The 21,005-nt window shown below is 37.0% G+C and overlaps 1 protein-coding gene across 1 annotated transcript in view; it reads left to right on the top strand.

Annotated features, from left to right (window-relative positions):
- SLC27A6 (solute carrier family 27 member 6) overlaps positions 1-19,024 on the top strand; it is an 88,378-nt gene extending 69,354 nt beyond the window's left edge. The window contains exons 10-11 of the transcript XR_004263988.1: positions 14,108-14,677; positions 17,105-19,024. The gene's annotated coding sequence lies outside the window, so the exon portion shown is untranslated. The remainder of the gene's footprint in view (positions 1-14,107; positions 14,678-17,104) is intronic.
- Positions 19,025-21,005: the final 1,981 nt, after the last annotated feature.

Genomic DNA, 21,005 nt, shown 5'->3' with positions numbered 1-21,005 from the left:
TTTCATTATTATATAAAATTTTTTTCCATCACAAATTTACATAACACTTATAACGGAAAAATTTCTTGAATTAAAAAATAATTATAATGTGAGTATAAAAAGAGAACAAGATTTGCTCTATAAATACAGCTGCAGTACCATTACAATAGACTAACCTAAAATTGTAGAAAAGAGCTAACTTATAAATATATATCAAATAATGACAACCACAATGACAAAAAGTAAGAGTCATGGTAGTTCTTACAAAGTAGAATTCAAGTGAGAAATATTAAAAAAAATAGCTTTAAAATTTAAAGTAATTTCAGGCATGAAGTATTTCATTTAAAAATAAATAGAATTGTACAGTATAAACAAAAGCTTTTAGAAAAATATTTCAACAAAACTGCCATCACAAATAACATAAACCTTAACATATATATATGTATCTATGTTTCTGTGTATGGGGGTTTGTATGGGAGGGAGGAAAGCAGTATGACCTATTCCCCTGTGATTCCTTTTTAAATTCCCATGGAATATTTACCAACCTTTATTAGATACTAGACAACAAAGAATATTGCAATAAATTAAGTATATGTGTATAGGTTACCTTATCTCTTTACAATACTATAAAATGCGTATCACTAATAAAAGAATACTTTGCTATGTATCTAACACTTGGACAGTAAAAATATTTGATCTATACGATCGTGGAAATTAAAATTAAAGTTATACATTATGAGTTAATTATTTTAATTATTTATTCAAATATTATTGAACACCAGCTACCAGGTGACTAGAATGGTCCTGATTATACAATAAAATTTCTACAGTTGTGTAGCTTATTTTCCAGAGGGAGGCAATAGGCAATTGTAAAATTTAACCAGTAAATGATAAGATAATTTCAGATAGTTAGACATGTAATAAAATAAAAACAAGTTAATTAAAAGTATAAACAATAGGTGGATCAATAATAAATAGCTTTGTCAGGAAAGATCCCTCTGAGGAAGTGAATTGAACTTTAAATAATTCAGGGGCTAGATATACTAAGAAAAGAATGATCCAGGCAAAGGGGACATCAAAGTCCTGAAGACAAAAAGGAACTTGACCTTTTCTAAGGCAGTGTTTTTGGACAAATTGTTTGTTGAATAACATGGGTAGTAAGTGATAAGGGGAGTTAGAAACTATATGACATATGTGAAACAAAGAAGATTGGATATTAATTTCAGTGTAAGAAAAAGCCATTGCAAAAACTTTGAGTAAAAAATGGCATGATACAAATTTTATTAAAGAAAATACTTTGAAGAATTCTGCTTCTGTTCTATCAGACTGACTCTCCTATGCACTAAACTCTGACAAAATATGAAAAATAACTACTTTCTAGTAAATACTCTTGAAAGCAACAAAATCTTCAACTCTGAGGAAAAGTTGACTTTGAAGAAGGAAATGACATTGTGTAAATTTCATTTTATTAAAAAGTCTTTATACCTATTGGAGACCCTGGTCTACACCACGAAAAGTTAAACTGTAATAGAAAATATGAATTTACTGCTATGAAGAACCAGAGAACAGAGACTGGAACAACCATAGCCATGGAAAAGAGAATGATAGACTTCCAGAAAGGAGACAAACAGAAAGCGTTCGGTTTTGTAGAATAAATTATTTGTGTATGTTTGACTGACGGTTAAATGACTCATGCCTGGGGCAGACTCTAAGCAGCCCAGTCGAGTCTAAAAGATCTGATCTAAGATTTGAACTTCTGCCTAGGAACAAATTTGCAGTTCTGAGTTTGATCACTTTAATTGCCTGTTAGAACAAAACCAAACAAAAAATAAACACTCTTCAGAAGGCTATAACAGAATCCACTACCAACACAATATAGCATTCATAATGCTCAGGATACAATTCAAAGTTACCAGACATGACAAATAGGGAAATATGACTAATTTTAAAGAGAATACAACCCATGGAGACTGAGATAGCCCACATGCTGGAATTAGCAGAGAATAATTTTTAAAGTGGTTATTAAAACAAATGCTTGTTGTGAATGAAAAGTTAGGAAATCTCCTCCGATAAATCCTAGCTAGAAAAATAACCAAATGGAAATTCTGGAAATGAAAAATATAGTAACCAAAATTTAAAAATGTACTTGTTGAACTAGCCAGCAAAATGGAGATGACAGAGAACCAAGTCAGTAAACTGGAAGATAGAAAATTTATTTGAAGAAATAATGTCTAGAGCTTCTCAAATTTGGCAAATATGCAGGACACTCAGTGTTATAGGCTGAATGTTTGCGTTACCCAAAATGTTTTATGTTGAAACTCTAACCCTCTATGTGATGGTATTAAGATATAGGGCCCTTGGTAATTAATTAGGTTTAGAGGAAGCCATGAGGAGATGATTGACTCTCCATGATTGGATTAGTATCTTCATATAAAGAGGAAGAGAATGGAAAGCTCTCTCTTTCTCTCTTTCTCTCTATGTGCCATGTGAGGATACAGTAAGAAAGTAGCCACTTGTAAACCAGAAAAAGGATCCTATTCTAACAAATAGGATACATCTATTTTATTAGTTCTGCCTCTCTAGAGACACAAATAGGCCAGCACCTTAATTTTGGACGTCCCAGCCTACAAAATGGTGAAAAATAAATATTTGTTGTTTAAGCCATCCAGTCTATGGTGTTTTGTTACAGAAGCCCAAACCTACGAAGATACTCCGCAGACCTAAAATTGAAAAAGTGCAAAGAAAACCATACATAGGCCATTAAAATCAAACTACTCACAAAGATTAAAACAAATTCTTGAAAGGAGTCAGAAAAAAAATACATAATGGAATAACAGTTTGAAATATGTCTTACTTCTCATCAAAGCTCTAAAGGACAGAAGAAAATGAAACACTATCTTTAAGATGCTAGATAAACAAAAAACCGTCAAAGCAGAATTCTATAGGCAATGAAAATATCCTTCAAGAATAAAGGTAAAATAAAGGCAGCTTCAGATGAAAGATATCTAGAAGAATTTATAGCTAGGAATCCCGTCTAAAGAAATGCTAAAGGAGGTTGTTTAGGCTAAAATAATACCAGATTTGTTTCCTGATGCTGAATAAGTATCTGTTATTTTCCATTAGATTTACCATTATTTATGCTTATAGTTGCCATTTGTATTTCATCTATGGTAAGTTTAAACCAAGAAGACAATGTTACAAATTTTGCTTTAAATCGTTATATACTTCTTTTTTTAATTGAGAGAAATAAAATAATCTTTTATATTTACCCACATATTTATCATTCTAATAACCTTCATTTCTTCCTGTGAATTCTCCTCACATTACAGTAAATTTGTAGGTAAATTTTAACATGTATAACAAAAGCCAAGTTTGAATGACATCCAAGATTATCTTTCTTTGACGTTCCTTTTATATCTGTTGCTGTTTTGCTGGTGAAGGGATTTATTACTGGAAATGTGGCTTTCATGCAAAGAAACTTGGAGCAATGTCTTCAGTAAATTAAAATCAAAGTTAAAATGCAGCACTAAAAATGTCAGTGGAGTTTATTTTATGAACTTCTTGCCATGGTTTTCCTTATTCAGAATATTCGTTTCTTGATTTAATGTAGCTTGACATTTAATCTATGTAAACTGTTTGACTGTAATCCTTTTAGAGGTAGAATCATAGCTATGTGATTACTATCTGTGTACTCTGTCACATTTCAACAATGAAGTGAAAGTGTTGAAAATGTGAATGAATAAGTGTTTCTCAGTTCAACACACCTAACCTTGTAAACAGTGATAGCTCTTTCTCCCCTATTCAATCACTACATGAAGTCTTTATTACCTTTCTCCCCAGCATCCAATGAAACATAAATGTTTCTCAAGGCTAGAGTGTAAAACCAAACTTTTGTAATATTTTTTAAAATGCATATTCCTGGTTGTCACCCAGATGTGCTAAATCAGAAACTCTAAGTGTAAGTGTTGGGAATTTGTATTTTTTTTACAAGGATTTTGAATTCTGGTCATGTATAATATTCTGTTTCTTTATTTTCATTCTCTGTCTCTACCTCCCAGATTTTCCTCCAACTCCTCTTGCAACCCCAGACCTAACTAAGTATATCAAGTTCCTTATAAATCTTCAGTGTATTCCCAAAGCCATCTTTCAAAATATTTGCCTTATTAGAAACCTTGTGTTCCTGGAGGATACCATTTTACTTTTGATCCACTGAAGTGGAGGCTCTAACTCTCATAAACCATATATTGCTGTCAAGAGGTACTGTGTTTCTTGTACCTCGTGGTCCCTTCTAGGCTATTATGCTTTCTGTGCCTATGAAAGCCCTTCCATTTTGCTGTAGCATACTCACCTCTTGGTCCTTATGCCTCATTCTCTGACAAGCTCATCAAAGGGTCCACAGCTTTCTTCTCACCCTAATTCATGTTATCAATCAATACAAGTCTCCATCTTATCATCTCAGCTTTTTTCCCACTTTGACTATAACATGCTTACCCATGCTTTTCCAGTCTTTGATTTTCTACCCTCCCCAACACATTCAGCTGGTGGTTGTCTTTGAACTGAATTGAGAATATACAAATCATCAGATGGGGACACCATCATTTTCATAATATCCTAAACAACTTACATATATATGTCAATTATCTTTATTTTTCTTGCCATGGAATGAATGTCTTTTTTGTTATCAAAAGGCATTCTCATAATTTATGTTCCAGAACCCATCTTCTCTCCCCCTTTTAAGAATCATTTCTGAATATCAGCAGGATGGAAAAATATGAGGCTCAGGACTCTCCCTTTACCCACAGATATACCAAATAAACAGTTAAACTTGGATCAATACCCTCCAAGAAAGATCCAGAAACTACTTGAGCATCTTCTGCACACTAGGCAACTTAGAAAATACATCAAAATTGCTAGAGAAAAACTGACATAGTCTCATTATTAACCCTACCCATAACACAGTACCATGCAATCTGAAAGGAACCCCCATTTTCCAGCTTTGCCCCGAGGAGTGAAGGGTCCTGAGGTACTAGCCCCTGACTTCACTATCCCTGGAAGCTGAAGGGAATGAGTGAATAACACTCAAGTATTCACTACCTCCCCAGGACCACAGAGAACAAAATGAAAGTTTCATGTAGGTGTGCAAGCGCTTCTCACATCTCTTCTTCCAGCTCATTGCAGACTTCTCAGGGAATAAAGCCCAGCTTTCAGTTCCTTTGTGGAAGGGTAGGCTGTACATCTAAAGTTCAAACTTTTCCAGTGCTGTCTGAGCATCTGGCTTCTAACTAGCTTTCTTCCCAGAGCTGAGAGGGCAGACAATCACTAGTTCTCTGGACACTTGAATGGGCATGTGGTTACTTCCGTGGCTTCTCTTTTCTAACTTGCTTCAACAATAAAACCAAGCCTACAGCTTTTCCCTGGATAGTTGGACCATACATCTATACTACCCACTCAACTTTTCTGGCTGCTGTCTGAGAGTCCGGCCTCTAATCTGCCGGTCTTTGTGAGCTGATGGTGTCCAGCATCTGCTATGCTTGTATGGGGGCAGAGAGCAAAGCAGTGTTTTGAAAGTGCATGCAATCTGAATGAGCATGCAGGCATTTGTCACAGTTCCCTTTCTCAGATCAGTGCAGAGCCAGCCAGCAATAAACTCCCACTTTCAGTTTCTCCCTGAGGAGAGAAGGAATTGAGCTACATACCTACCACAACTTTTTCAGGTGATACAAAGAAATAGAAAATATTAAAAAGTACCAAACAGAAATCATAGAGCTAAAAAATATAATAACTGCACTGAAATAGAACCCTTCACAAGAAAGGTTCAATAGCATACTACAACAAGAAGAAGAAAGGATCAGTGAACTCAAATACATACAGGTCATTGAAGTCATCCTGCTATAGGAGCAAAAAGAAAAAAGAATGAAAAAGTGAGCTTCAGAAATTTATGGGATACCATCAAGCCACGGAATATATTTATTACAGGACCCTTAGAAGAAGATGAAGAAAAGGAGAGAAAGTTTATTCAAATGAATAATGGCCGAAAACCTCCCAAAACTGAGTACAGAAATAAACACCCAGATCCAAGAAGTCCTCAAACAAAGCACCAAAGAGACCCACACCATGACACATTATAATCAAATTTTTAAAGGTTAAAAAAAAAGAATTCTGAAAGCAGCAAGAAAAAGTGACTTATCATGTACAAGGAAACCTCAATAAGACTGAGTGGTTTTAAATTCTCAGTAGAAACCTTGCAGACGAGAAGAGAGTGGAAGAATATGATCAAAGTGCTGAAGGAAGAAAACTGCCAACTACAAATACTATATGTGGAAAACCTGTCCTTCAAAAATAAGGAGATAAAGACTGGCAAAGAAACAAAAGCTGAGAAAGCTTGCCACCACTAGACTTACCTTACAAGAAATACTAAACAAAGTTCTTCAAGTTGAAATGAAATCACACTAAACAGCAACAGAAAAGCATAGAAAAGTGTGAAACTCATTGGCGAAGATAAATATATAGGCAATATTACTATAATGGCAGTGGGAAAATTGCTTTTAATTCTAGAATAAAAATTTAAAAACAGGTATTAAAAATAACTGTAACTAAATTATGTTAATGGATGCACAATATAAATGGGTGTATCTGGCCGGGTGCTGTGGCTCATGTCTGTAATCCCAGCACTTGGGGAGGCTGAGGTGGGTGGATCACGAAGTCAGGAGTTTGAGACCATTCTGGCTAACACATGGAACCACATCTCTACTAAAAATACAAAAAATTATCTGGGCATGGTGGCATGCACCTGTAGTCCCAGCTAGTCAGGAGACTGAGGCAGTAGAATTGCTTGAACCCAGGAGGTGGATGTTGCAGTGAGCCGAGATCAGGCCTCTGCACTCCAGCCTGGGCAACAGAGCAAGACTCTGTCTCAAAAATCCTGCTACCTGACTTCAAACTATGTTAAAGACTACAGTAATCAAAACAGCATGGTATTGGTACCAAAATCATGGTATAGACCAATGGAAAAGAACAAGAGATTTCAGAAAGAATGCCACACAACTAAAACCATCTGATCTTTGACAAACCTGACAAAAGCAATGGGGAAAGGATTCCCTGTTTAATAAATGGTGTTGGCAGAACTGGCTAACCATATGCAGAGAGCTGAAACTGGATCCTTTACTTATACAAAAATTAATTCTGGATGGATTAAAGATTTAAACATGAGGCCTAACACCATAAAAACTCTAGAAGAAAACCTAGACAATACCATTCAATTCATAGGCATGGGCAAAGACTTCATGACTAAAACACCAAAAGCAATGGCAGCAAAAGCCAAAAGAGACAAATGGGACCTAATTAAACTTAAGAGCTTCTGCACAGGGAAGGAGTCTATCAATAGATTGACCTGGCAACCAATAGAATCGGAAATATTTTTTGCAATCTACCCATCTGACAAAGGGCTACTATCCAGAATCTATGGAGAACTTAAACAAATTTACAAGAAAAAAACAACCCCATCAAAAAGTAGGCAAAGGATATGAAGAGAAACCTTTCAAATGAAGACATTTATGCAGCCAACAATCATATGAAAAAAAAGTTCATCATCACTGGTTATTAGAGAAATGCAAATCAAAACCGCATTGAGACACCACCTCACACCAGTTAGAACAGCAATCATTAAAAAATCAGGAAACGACAGATGTTGGAGAGGATGTGGAGAAATAGGAATGCTTTTACATTGTTAGTGGGGGTGTAAACTAATTCAACCATTGTGGAAAACAGTGTGGTGATTCCTCAAGGATCTAGAAATAGAAATACCATTTGACCCAGCAATTCCATTACTGGGTAAATATCCAAAGGACTATAAATCATTCTACTGTAAAGACACATGCACACGCATGTTTATTGTGGCACTGCTCACAATAGCAAAGACTTGGAACCAACCCAAATGCCCATCAGTGATAGACTGGATAATGAAAATGTGGCACATATACACCATGGAATACTATACAGTTCATGTCCTTTGCAGGAACATGGATGAAACTGGAAACCATCATTTTCAGCAAACTGACACAGGAACAGAAAACCAAACACCACATGTTCTTTCTCATAAGTGGATGTCGAACAATGAGAACACACGTACACAGGGAGGGGAACATCACCAGGGCCTGGGGACTGGGGGGATAGGGGAGGAATAGCAGGTGATGGGGGAACTGGGGAGAGAGAGCATTAGGAGAAATACCTAATGAAGATGACGGGGCAATGGATGGAGCAAACTACCACCATGGCTTGTGTATACCTATGTAACCTGCAGGATCTGCACATGTACCCCAAAACTTAAGTATAATAAATAAATAAATGTAAATAGTGATATCAATAGCACTTTTGGCAGACAGAAGAGGTAAAAGTGTACACTTCTTGCCTGCAAGTGAAGTTGAGCTTTTATCTGCTTAGACCGTTCTAGCTAAAAGATATCACACATAAGCTCCATGCTAACCATTTAAAAAAATCTATAGACATTACACAAAGGAAAAGGGAAGAATTAAAACTTATCAATACAAAAAAAATGAAACACAAAGACAATAAGAAAAAAAAAAGAAATGGAAGAATTACAAGACAAACAGAAAAGAGTTCACAAAATGACACTAGTAAATCCTTCTCTGTTATTTATTACTTTAAATGTAATTGGATGAAACTTCCCAATCAAAAGATATAGAGTGGCGGAATAGATGAAATTTGAACTATATGTTCTGTACAAGAAATTCACTCTAAATTGAAAGACAGATTGAAAGTAAAGAAATAAAAAAGGTAATTCCATGCAAATAGTAATCAAAAATGCAGGAGTGGCTATATGTATATCAGACAAGCAGATTTAAAGGTGAAACTGTCCCTAGAGACCAACAATGTCATTAATTATACAAGGGTAAATTCAACAGGAAAATATAGCAATTGTAAATATCTATGCACCCAACATCAGAACATCCAACTATATAAAGAAATACTAACAGATTTAAAAGGATAAATTGACAGCAATTCAATAATAGAATACTTCAATTACCACATTTTCAACAAAGGACAGAACATCCAGGAAAAAAAAATTGATAAAGAAGCAGCAGAAAATCACTACAGACTCAATGGACCTGAAAGACATACATAGAACTTTCAGTCAACAGGAAAATATAAATTCTTCTCAAGTATGTATAAAACATTCTCCAGGATATATCACATATTATGCCACAAAACAAGTGTTGCCAATTTAAGAAGATTAAAATTCTATTTTGATCAAGGTTCTCCAGAGAAACGGAACCAATAGGGGATAGACAGATGATAGATGATAGATAATAGACACATAGACAGGAAACTTATTATGAAAATAGTTTCATGTGATTATGGAGGCTGAACAGTCCCGCAGTATGCCATCTGCTAGGTGGAGAACCAGGAAAGCCAATGATGCAATTCAGCCTGACTCAGAAAGCCTGAGAACCAGAGGAGATAATGTTGTAACTCCCAGTCCAAGGCTGAAGGCCTAAGTATTCCAGGAGTGGGAGTTTGGGGCTGCTGTTCTAAGTCCAGGAATCCAAATGTCTGAGAACCAGAAGCTGTGATATCCAAAAGCAGGAGAAAATAGATGTCCTGCCTCAAGAAGAAAGAAACTTGCCGTTTCTTCATGTTTGTGTTCTACTTGGACTAGCAATGGATCGATGGATGCCCACCTTCATTTGTGAGGGCTGATTCTCTTTACTCTGTCTCTAATTCAAATGCCAATTTCTTCTGGAAACATAATAGCACACCCAGTCATAATGTTTTACTAGTTATCTAGATATTCCTTAGCCCAGTCAAGTTAACACATAAAATTAACCAACACAAATTTACCTTTTACTAACTTGGCACCTAAACCCACTCCTTAACCCATACTTAATCTTCAAATAAATACAATGACAAGGTCATAATACCACCTTACATGATAAAGCTATCCTGAATAAAACAGAAAAAGCACAGACCCCTTTCCCAGAAGAGAAGATAAAGTATTTGAGTGATACTCTTTTCATTATATCCCATAACTTAAATACTATAGTGTATAATTAACAATACTTAAATACTAATATAAAGTCAATATATCTTATATGAGAAGAAAAGAAAAGATATCACGCACACACACACACACACACACACACACACACACACACACACAAATGAAAACAATATATTCAGCCAACACCATAACTTTCTTATTGGTCTGTTGACTAAGGCATGAGGACCCCAAGTGGCCAGGTAGTAGTCTTAATTTCCAGTTTAAATCAATCATTGTGATATCTCCTGATGGGAGCACTTCTTCTGGAGCTAAGACCTTTTAGCCTGCAGAACATAAAACTGTGGGAACAGGAAGCAAAAAATTTGCTAGTGTGTCACTGTGGTATGGATGAGTAATGCCACTCGCATTTCCATTCCTTGGTTCCTGATTCATGAATTCCAGCTATGAGAGAAAGAATGCCATCTATTGTACACTGACTTAAATAACATACACCCTTCAGGAGAACTCTACCCCGGTCCTGCAAAGTATTGTCACCTAGCTGGCACTATCACTATTTCTTCAAATGGACATTCCACTGTCCTATCAATCCAGCTGCTTCAGGATAGTGAGGAACATGATAAGAACAGTGAATTCCATGAGCCTAGGCTTTTTGTTGTGCTTCTTTGTCTGTGAAGCGAGTTTCTTGGTCAGAGCAATACTTTGTGGAATACCATGATGATAGATGAGGCATTCTATCAGTAAACAGATGGTAATTTTGGCAGAAGCATTGCATGTAGGGAAGACAAACCTGTATTGAGAGTAACTATTCCAGTAAGGACAAAATGCTGCCCCTTCCCTGAAAGAAGTGAACCAGTGTAATCAAACTGTGACCAGGTAACTGGCTAATCAGCCTGGGGAATGGTGCCATATTGGGCCTTAGTGTTGGCCTCTGCTGCTGACAGACTGGGCACTCAGTAGTGGCTGTAGCCAGGTTGGCCTCTGTGAGTAGAAGTCCATATTGCTGATCCCATGTATAACTTCTATTCCTGCCACCATGGCCACTTTGTTTATAAGAATGAGTGGCTGGGAAAGAGGATGACTGGTAGGCAGAGATCAGGTCATTATATCCACTTGATTATCAATGTGGTGATGTCATGAAAAAGAAAAAAAAGAACTACGCCTCTGCTGAAGTTACCCATGATAAGCATTTACATAGGACGCAAACATCTTGACCATTCAGAATGGCTTGTTGACCATTCAGAATGATCCATCTATATATCTCTTTCCAAATTTCTTTGTCATCAATTTTCCAATAATGTTCCTTTGTCCTTGACTATCCAGCAAAACCACTGAGTACAGTCCATGAACTGGTATATAGTAACACATCTGGTCATTTCTCCTTCCAAGAAAAGTTCACCACCAGGTGTACTGTCTGAAGTTCTGCCCACTAGGAGTATTTTCCTTTACCAATGTCCTTCAAGGATGTTCCAGAAAGGGGCTTAGTGCTGCAGCTATCCACTTTTGGGTGGTACTTGCAGAACCATCTGTAAACCAGGTGGAAATCTCTTTCTCTGTCAACTAATCACAGGTAACTATCCATGAGGCTGAGAGTGCACAGTGGGAGATGGAAGGCAGTGTAGCAGGAGTTGGGGCCATAAGTTTTCGGGCTATTTCTTTACATAAACCACTTGTGTTTTCATAGTTTTCTCAGGGACTGATCATCTATATATTACTTCTATTTGATAATGGAGTGCTTGCCCATATGGCTTGATGGGTCAGGTAATGCCTCATTCATGATAGGCAGCTCAGGTCACATGGTAATTTGGTGGCCAATGATCAAGTTCACAGTTTCTGCTAACACTCAGCAGCAGGCCTGTGATTCAACCACAGGGACTTGCCAAAGGCTCCAAATAGCATCACTATATACCCCTGACACTTCAAGTCCCATTGGATATGCTGGATCATAAGACACAATGATCTGCTGGCAGAGCAGCTTGCACAGAAGCCTAGACTTGTTGCAGAGCCTTCTCTTGGCTCTGACACCCACTTAAGACTAGCAGCTTTTTGAGTGGCTCATTAACCTCGCTAGAGCAACACAGCCAAATGAGAACTATGACAGAAATGAAGTCAAATGACAAATGAAAAACTGGGGCAAATATCTGAAGTTAACCTCACAGATAAGGGATCATTTCTTAAATGGAAATCCCTTAGGTCTTGTTTAGTAAAGATAAGTAACACTGTAGAAAAATGGGCAAAAGGCATGAACATAGACAAAATAATTCCTAGGTGTGTAAAAAAAGTTCAACTTTATTTATTATAAGAGAAATACTTACTGAAATTACACTTATCAGATTGGCAAAAATTCATGTTTCACAACAGTTGGTAAGAAAATGAGGAATCTAATGGTCTCATATATTGCTGGTGGGAAAATAAAATTATATAACTCTATGGAAGCCAGTTTAGCAATATCTAACAATATTATAATACCATGTGTCTTTGACCCAACATTCTCATTTCTGGGAATGTATTCAACAGATGTATCTGTATTTATAAAGGAAGAAATATTTACAAGGTCATTAATTTGAGCTTGTAATAGCAAGCTCAAATTTGTGATGTGTAATAGCACAATGTTGGAAACAACCCAAGAGTACATTAATAGTGGCTATTTATGATACATGTACCAAAACTACAATAAAAATTAAGCAACTTCTGTATATTAATTTGGAAAGATCTCCCAAACATATTGTTAAATTGAAAACTTCAGGCATTAAAGATATATCTTGAATCATGAGATATTGTGGATATACCAGCTTCATGGCAGCTCAGACTTCCGCCTACATCTGCTGCAAAACTCCTTTTTTCTCTAGGACTCATAAAAGACCCAAAAGTCTTTTGTTCCACCTGATAAATGTGTCAAAGCAAGTATGAAATTGTGAAATTGCTCCCAAAACCTTGGAGACTTCCCATATGCTTTACTATTTTCTTAGTGGTATGACAGTACAAGAAACAATAACATGTCCTTTACTTTCGAGAGAATGTCCCAATACGACATTCCTTACAACTGGGCTTCTGTACCTCTAAAAAATTCACTGATATGTCAGGCCCTTGAACCTTTGTAGAATTTGTCTTCTTCCTTCTAAAGTTAATGTAACATATGGAAGCAAGGGTTCCAAGATATTTGACATTTTTTTGGATCATTCTGTGGGATGAAACTTAAGTTTCCAGGGAGCTACTGTCATCCACTACGATCCCTCTACTTTATGCAGGCACCAAACTGATAAATTGTTTGGGGATATGATGGAGACTTCTACCCCTGCAACCTTTAATTCTCTGAAGGTGGTACAAACCTCTGTCATGTCTCCAGGGGTATAAAATCATTTTTTAATTTTGATGTCTGTCTTAGGCTGCGGACACAGAATTCAGGCGCTGCTATTTGTATTTTCCTGCTACTATCGATTTTACTCTGTAGGTGAAGAAAGCAGGAAATGATCACAGAGTATGTCTGTGAACCCATCTGAGCCACTGGGAGGCCAATAATCACTGTAACTGCCGATTCTTATTTACTCCTATTCCAACACACGGGCCACGATTTATTGTAGTTCTCAGTACATTAAAATCAGTCTTTGATTTAGCAGTCCTAAAAAGCTTTGAGTATTTGTTTCCCCTAAGTAAATGGCCATAGGTCTCTCTGAGGAGAATAGGAAATTTCTACTCTATAATTCCCCAAGTAGTACAGAATCCTTCTTTTTGGGGACCCAGGCTCTTCAGTCAAAAAGGGGTTACTGTGCAATTCTTCAGGGGAGGGGACAGCAAGAGTAAGAAATACTGATTGGTTTCCCCAAGTGCTCCTTTAAGCAGTGTGAAGATGAGGGAGAGGAGGAGAATATGAGAAATGGAATTCCTACCAAAATCCAAGTTGCCAAGACAAAAAACCAAAAACGGGGGAAAAGTGACTTTCCAATTTTCATTTTTAAAATAAGTAATGTCCATAGGAGAATGTAGACAAGAGGAGCTCAAGAAGAATGGAACTTCCATCTGGAGAAGAATTTCTCTGACCTCAGCAAAGGAGAGATATGTGAGAAGTGATAAGAATATTTCAGAAACAAAATGAATACTACAACCTAATTTCAGCAGGAAATTAGTGAGAAAGCCATTGGGCTTCAAGAGGCCAGGAGGCTGGGAATGAGCAGCATTTCAGTGGCTAACTGCATGCATCTTTGGGAACCAGATAAAACAATGACTGAGATAGTTGCATAGCTGGTAACCCAACGCTATCTTTCCTCAAATAACTTTAGCACACTCTGAAGAACTTAGTCCTAATATCCAGGGAAATGCCAGGAGAAAGGAGGCCAAAATTGCCTGAAATTAAGTGTTGTTATCTTGCTTTTTAAAAGGGAATTTAGATTAATTGTGGTTAGAAGTAAAATTTAAATGCCCTAGAGGGTAAATTAATTAAAATACAGGAAAAATCACCAGAATGAATCTTTACAGATAGATACCCAGAGGGTCATCTATCAATCAGTTGTACTTCTTGGGACTTCTGGTATGATGCACAAGGTGGATCTCTTAGAATTGACAGATATTTTGCCTCTTTCTCTCTGTTTGTAAATTAGGCTGGAATGGGAGGAGCAGCCAAGAGATTTCATCAGCCACAGTGTGCATGATGGATGAGAACACGGGACACATACCAGTGACGGGCAGGTTGTATAATAATGTTATGCTAACAGAGATATTGGGAATGCAAATAATCAGGGAGCTTATGTGCTATCTTTTTCACTATGACTCTACTTTGTGCTATTCATTGCAAGTACTATTAAGTGGATATCTGAGACAAAAATATGTCATTTTCTACAGACATAGGTTTTAAAAACTGTGAAAAATTAAATTCTCAATATATTAAGAGTTGCAGTATTCAAACCATATATTGTATTCTTGTTCAGAAAACTGAAAAAAAGATGATACATGAAAGCTTATGCCAAAAATGCAAAAGTATAATGAACAAATTCAAGTGAGACTGAATTTAGTAAACAAAAAGGCAATTCTTTTTTGATGTTACCACAGAAACCCAATAAGGGAGAAATGTGATCTAACTGGCTTAAAGATAATGATGAAACCAATTTTCGTAAATTTGCATTAGGCAAATATTTTGGGATTAATAAGAAGCCAAACTATTGTGCTTATAATGGAAGTCTATAAATGGTCAAATATTTTTTATCAACATCTAAGCATCTGATTTTTCTATCTTCTTACCTTTGTTGCCTATTTAAATAAAAAATGAGAACATTATTTGAAGCTATTATGATCTAATTGTGTGTTATATGAAAGCATAAAAAGACGTTTGGGTCAAATAGAGTTGCGTTAAAAGACATCAACTGTTTTCCAGAAAACGGGAAAGTTCTATATATTACATAAAAGAACAAAGTAATAAATCAGGTTTCTCACATACTTTATAGAAAATATTACTTATTGACACTGGGCTAAGAAAAGACTGCGTGCATAACCCATAGACAACCCCTGTCTTACTGTGAGAAAACACCAGACAAATCCCAATTGAGAACATTCTACAAAATACCTGACCAGCATTCCTGAAAACTACCAAGGTCAGTAAAAATGAAAAATAATAACTAAATCTAATATGATATCCTGAATAGCATCCTGCAACAGAAAGGGACATTAGATAAAAAACCAATGAAAATTGAATAAAAATAAGAACCTTGATTAATCATAATGTATCAATATTTCTCATTCATTGTAACAAATATATCACACTAATTTAAGGTGTTAGTAGGGGAAACTGGGTTTTGGACATATATATGGGTGCTCTCTATATGGCCCAATTTTTCTGTAAATGTAACAGTATCCTAAAATAAAAAGTTTATTTTAAAAAATATCCCCCCCCAAAAAAAACAATCCTATGAATCTATTTAATGTACTGCAGTATGAACATGATTTCAGAGGAGCAGTTAATAAATGTTTATAAGACAGTTCAATAAATCAGTGCCCTTCTGAGGTTTTCAGATTTACTTTCTGGCACTACGATATACTCTAGGCTCACCTTGCTTCCTACTTGCCCCAGTCCGACCATCAGCCATTCCTGTTTCTTTTTATTGGAGAATAGAAGAATCCAAGGACTGGGTTGTTACTGGCATTTTGTTGCTTCTAGGCCCTGCCAACTCGCTGACAGAACAAGTAAATATGCCTGCTTATATTAACCTATGTATATATACATATCTATGAATATTTATTTGTGCAATCATATATATTTATATTAAGCTAAACATTAGTTCATATTTAGGACTCCAACTCTAACAACAAACAAAAAAAGTTTGTTGCATTTATCTGCAGAACATAAAAATTGTTTTCAGCCTTCATTTAGCAAAAACAGAGATGCCTATTTTTCTAATTTCAGGGTTATATCGTGCAATGTCATTTCACTTAAATTAATCAATGGAAACACTAATTTAGAAAAATGATACTTAAATTTATAGCCATTGACTTATTTAGATAATTGACTTTATAGCAGTAGAAGTGATGAAAGATAAATTTATTTTCCCATAAAAAATGTAATTTTAGTGGAGAATAACATTCCTGAAGGGATGAGTTCCCAAATTTTATTAATCAATATATTACAGCAATTATCATAATTAACAAAACAAATTATATTCCTCAATTTTATTCAACATAAACCTATCTAAATTCCATATCAAACAATCAGCAAGTTAATACAGTAATGAATAGTATATATAACATTTACTTACTTTTACTTAGCAGACTCCAGGAAGAGGGAATGTGCTTGGTTGGGAAAGGGTTGAAGGGGGAACGTAAGAAGAAATGAGTTGGACATAAGAAATTTAGAAATATACTCCTTGAAGCTTCACGCTGAGGGAATAGTTCACTGGAGCGGAAGTGGCAAGATACCGGGGTAAGAGTCTCTAATTCCAAAAAACAAAACAAAACAAATGTAATGAAGACTCAATTTGTTTAACTTCGTAAGCCTTTCTTAAGTGATGGCAGTTATAATGATAATGCTGATTTTACCCTCTTCCACTCATAAGGAACAGTAAAGCTTGTGTAATTGACCTTCACTTGAAGGCTAAAACTTGTTGGTCTTGGTATTCTCTTCACTAGTGACTTACTAAGAATGAAAATGAGAAGAGGAGGTAGAGCAACATGGTCAAATAGAAGCATTCACTGATCATCCTCCCTGCAGGAACAACAAATTGAACAACTATCTACATAATAAAGCACCTTCATAAAAAGCAAAAATCAGGTGAGTGGTCACAGTACCTGATTTTAACTTATATCACTGAAAGAGGCACTGAAACGGGTGGGAAAGAAAGTCTCAAATTGTTGATGCCACCCGTTGGCCACCCCCTGGCAGTGACCACATGGGGTAGAGAGAGAATCTGCATTTGGGGAAGGGAGAGCACAGTGATTGTGAGACTTTGCATTGGAACTCAGTACTGCCATTACAGCAGAAAGTGACACCAGGCAGAATTCAGCCAGCACCCATAGGGGAGTATTTACACCAGCCCTACACAGAGTAGAATCACCCATTCCAGCAGTTGGAATCTGAGTTCCGGGAAGCTTCACTACCATGAGCTAAAGGGCTCTGGGTCGCTGAATAAACTTGAAAGGCAATCTAGGCTACAAGGACTGCAATTCCTGGCTAGGTCCAGGCGTGGCGCTGGGCTTGGAGCCTGTAAACATGGGAAGCATGTGACCTAACAAGCATGTGACCTTGATCCCATCAGCTGGGGCAGTCAAGGGAGTGCTTGCACCACCCCTCCCTCAACCTGAGGCAGCCCAGCTTACAACTCCAGGAGAGACTCCTTCCCTATGCTTGAAGAGAAGAGAGGGAGAGTAAAGAGGACTTTGTCTTGCAACTTGGATACCAGCTCAGCCACAGTAGGATAGGGCGATGGGCAGATCCTGAGACCCCCATTCAAAGCCCTAAGTTTCAGACAACATTTCTAGACACACCCTGGGCCAGAAGGGAACCTGCTGCCTTGAAGGGAAGGGTCTTGTCCTGGCAGGATTCATCACCTGGTCAGTAAAGAGCTCTTGAACCCTGAACAGTGAGCAATGGTAACCAGGCAGTACTTGCTGTGGGCCTTAGTGAGACTCAGAGATGGGCTGGTTTCAAGTGTGACCCAGCAAATTCCCAGCTGTGGTGGCTGTGAGAACTCCTTCTGCTTGAGAAAAGAAGAGGGAAAAGTTAAGTCTACTTTGCTTTGTAGCTTACATACCAGCTTGACCACAAAGTAGACTCTTGGGGCCTCCAATTTCAGGCCTTGGCTCCTGGATGACATTTCTGGACATGTCCTTGCCCAGAGAGGAGTCCACTGCCCTGAGTGGAGAGTCCCAAGCCTGGCAGCATTCACCACGAGCTGACTGAAGAACCCTTGAGCCTTGAGTGAACATCAGCAGTAGCCAGGCAGTATTAATTGTGAGCCTGAGGTTGTGGTGGCCATGGCGAGAAACTTCCTTGCTTGCAGAGAGGTACAGAAGAGTGGAAAATACTTTGTCTTGTGGCTTTCATGTCAAACATGAAGGAGAAAATAGATTCCCTCAGTTTTTGTTTCTCAGACAAACAAAAACTGAGGGAATCCATTAACACCAGATCTGTGCTACCAGAAATGCTAAAGGGAGTTCAACCTGAAAGAAAAATACATTAATGAGCAGTAAGAAATCATCTGAAGGTACAAAGCTTGCTGGTAATAGCAAGTACACAGAAAAACATACAACATTATAGCACTATCGTTATGGTATATAAACTACTTATTTCTTGAGTAGGAAGAATAAATGATGAACCAATCAAAAACAGCAACTATGAATTTTCAAGCCATAGACAGTAAAGTAAGATATAAACTGAAAGAATAAAACATTAAAAGCAGTGAGACAAAGTTCAAGTGTAGAGTTTTTTTAGTTTTATTTGTGTTTGTTTGCTTATGAAATCATTGTTGTCATTAGTTTAATATAATGGATTATAAGATATTATTTGCAAGCCTCCGGGTAACCTCAAATAAAAAACATACAACAGATACACAAAAGTAAAAAGCAAGAAATTAAAGCACAAGACAACCACCTTAACTAAAAGAAAGAAAGCAAGCAAATAAAAGAATGAAGACCACGTGGTGACTCATGCTTATAATCTTGGCACTTTGGGAGGCCAAGAAGGGGGGATTACTTGAAGTCAGAAGTTTGAAAGCAGCCTGGCCAATGTGGTGAAACCCTGTCTTTACTAAAAATACAAAAATTAGCTGGGTGTGGTGGTGCACACCTGCAGTCCCAGCTACTTGGGAAGCTGAGGCAGGAGAATCACTTGAACCAGGAGGCGGAGGTTGCAGTGAGTAGAGATTGCACCATTGCACTTTAGCCTGAGCAACAACAGTGGAACTCCATCGACCATAGCAGAAAACAAATAACAGAATGCAGAATGACAGGAGTAAGTTCTTACTCATCAATAATAACATTGAATGTAAATTGACTAAATTCTCCAATCAAAAGACACAAAATGGCTAAATGGGTTAAAAAAAAAAAAAAAAAAAAAAAAAAAAAAAAAAAAAAAACACAAAAAAAAACCCAGTGATTTGTTGCCTACAAGAAACATATTTCACCTGTAAAGTCACGCACAGACTGAAAATGAAGAGATGCAACTTTGATGAATGATTTTGTATCAGCAATAGTAAATGATTTCCAGCCTTAAATTATGTCCAGATTAGGGTCTGCATCAATTGCTGATCTATTAAGATCAAATACCAGGTGGGTGAATGTGACCTTGACAAACAAATGATGCCTTGGTTAAGGGGCTGAAGTAATTAGGTTGTATTTAGAGTTATAAAGGCAATCTTAACATTTTCATTTTCAAGGCAAAGAGATTCAGGGTGTCCAGGTGAATTGTCTATTGTTAGTAAGACTTTAATGCCAACCTTCCCTCTTCCTGGTTATTTGTTCATTTCTGGGATGAAGCAGTGGTAGAACCATCTCATTAACCAGATGGCTGTCACCCATGTTTTCTAATTATTTACCATAACAGGGGACAAAAAGTTTTGTTTTTGAGGGCACTTTATACACTGCACCTGATTTCATGCCCTACAGTGTTTCCACAAAGTACCAGAGTTGACCTGTCCTTCTTTGTGATTCGCTGGTGCCTCCTTTGCACTTGAACGTAGGTTCTATTGGGCGTCTTCATCACTGCAGTTGGAAACTTGCTTTGGATGGCTTCCTTTCCCCTTAATCAGCTTCTTCAACTCTGCTGGAAATATGATACCAGTTTCTTCATTGGCAGATATCACCTTTCCATTAATTTTATATTTTTCAGTCCAATCCTATTCCTAAATCTAAATATCCTTTACTTGCAGTAAATGACTTGCTTCACTCATTTCAAGGGAATCTGTTGCTTAAGTCTTATAGGCACAATGCTTTTTAGTGCAACACATGCAGTCAGAAGCATCACATTTTTGTTCATGTGTTTCACCTGCAAATTTAATGCCTTTTTCATCTTATCCAAACACTTTTCATGCACTGTGGCCATAACGTTTGCAGCTTGAGGTGCGACAGCAAAACTAGCATGAATTTCTTTCCTTTCTTTACAATGTTATGAATGAAAGATTCCCTCTTACCATAGATTTTAGCAACCTCAGCATATGACATTTTTCTTTCCTTATTAGATTGAGAACTTTCACCTTTTAAAAGATATTTTATAACTTCTTTTTGACATGCCTGAATTGCCAGTATCACTACTCTCGTACTTTGAACCTTTTTAAGTAAATTAAGGATCACCTGAAGCCAGTCACTGAGGTACCACCACAGTTGATCTGATAACCCACAGGGCAACTGAGTGACTAACAGGTGGGTGGTTTCTACAGCGTGAAGATGCTGAACAACGGGATGATTCACATCCAGAGCAGGACAGAGTGGGACAGCATGAGATTTCATCATGCTACTTAGAATCACACACAAGTTAAAAACTTGTGAATTGTTTATTTCTGGAATTTTTCATTTAAGATTTTCAGACTATGGTTGA

Source organism: Sapajus apella, unplaced genomic scaffold (genome assembly GCF_009761245.1).
Source record: "Sapajus apella isolate SASKATOON/1434 unplaced genomic scaffold, GSC_monkey_1.0 scaffold1, whole genome shotgun sequence".
In the NCBI taxonomy this organism is placed as follows: domain Eukaryota; kingdom Metazoa; phylum Chordata; class Mammalia; order Primates; family Cebidae; genus Sapajus; species Sapajus apella.
The sequence above is the reverse complement of the archived record's forward strand: the minus strand, read 5'-3'. Positions and strand labels throughout refer to the sequence as shown.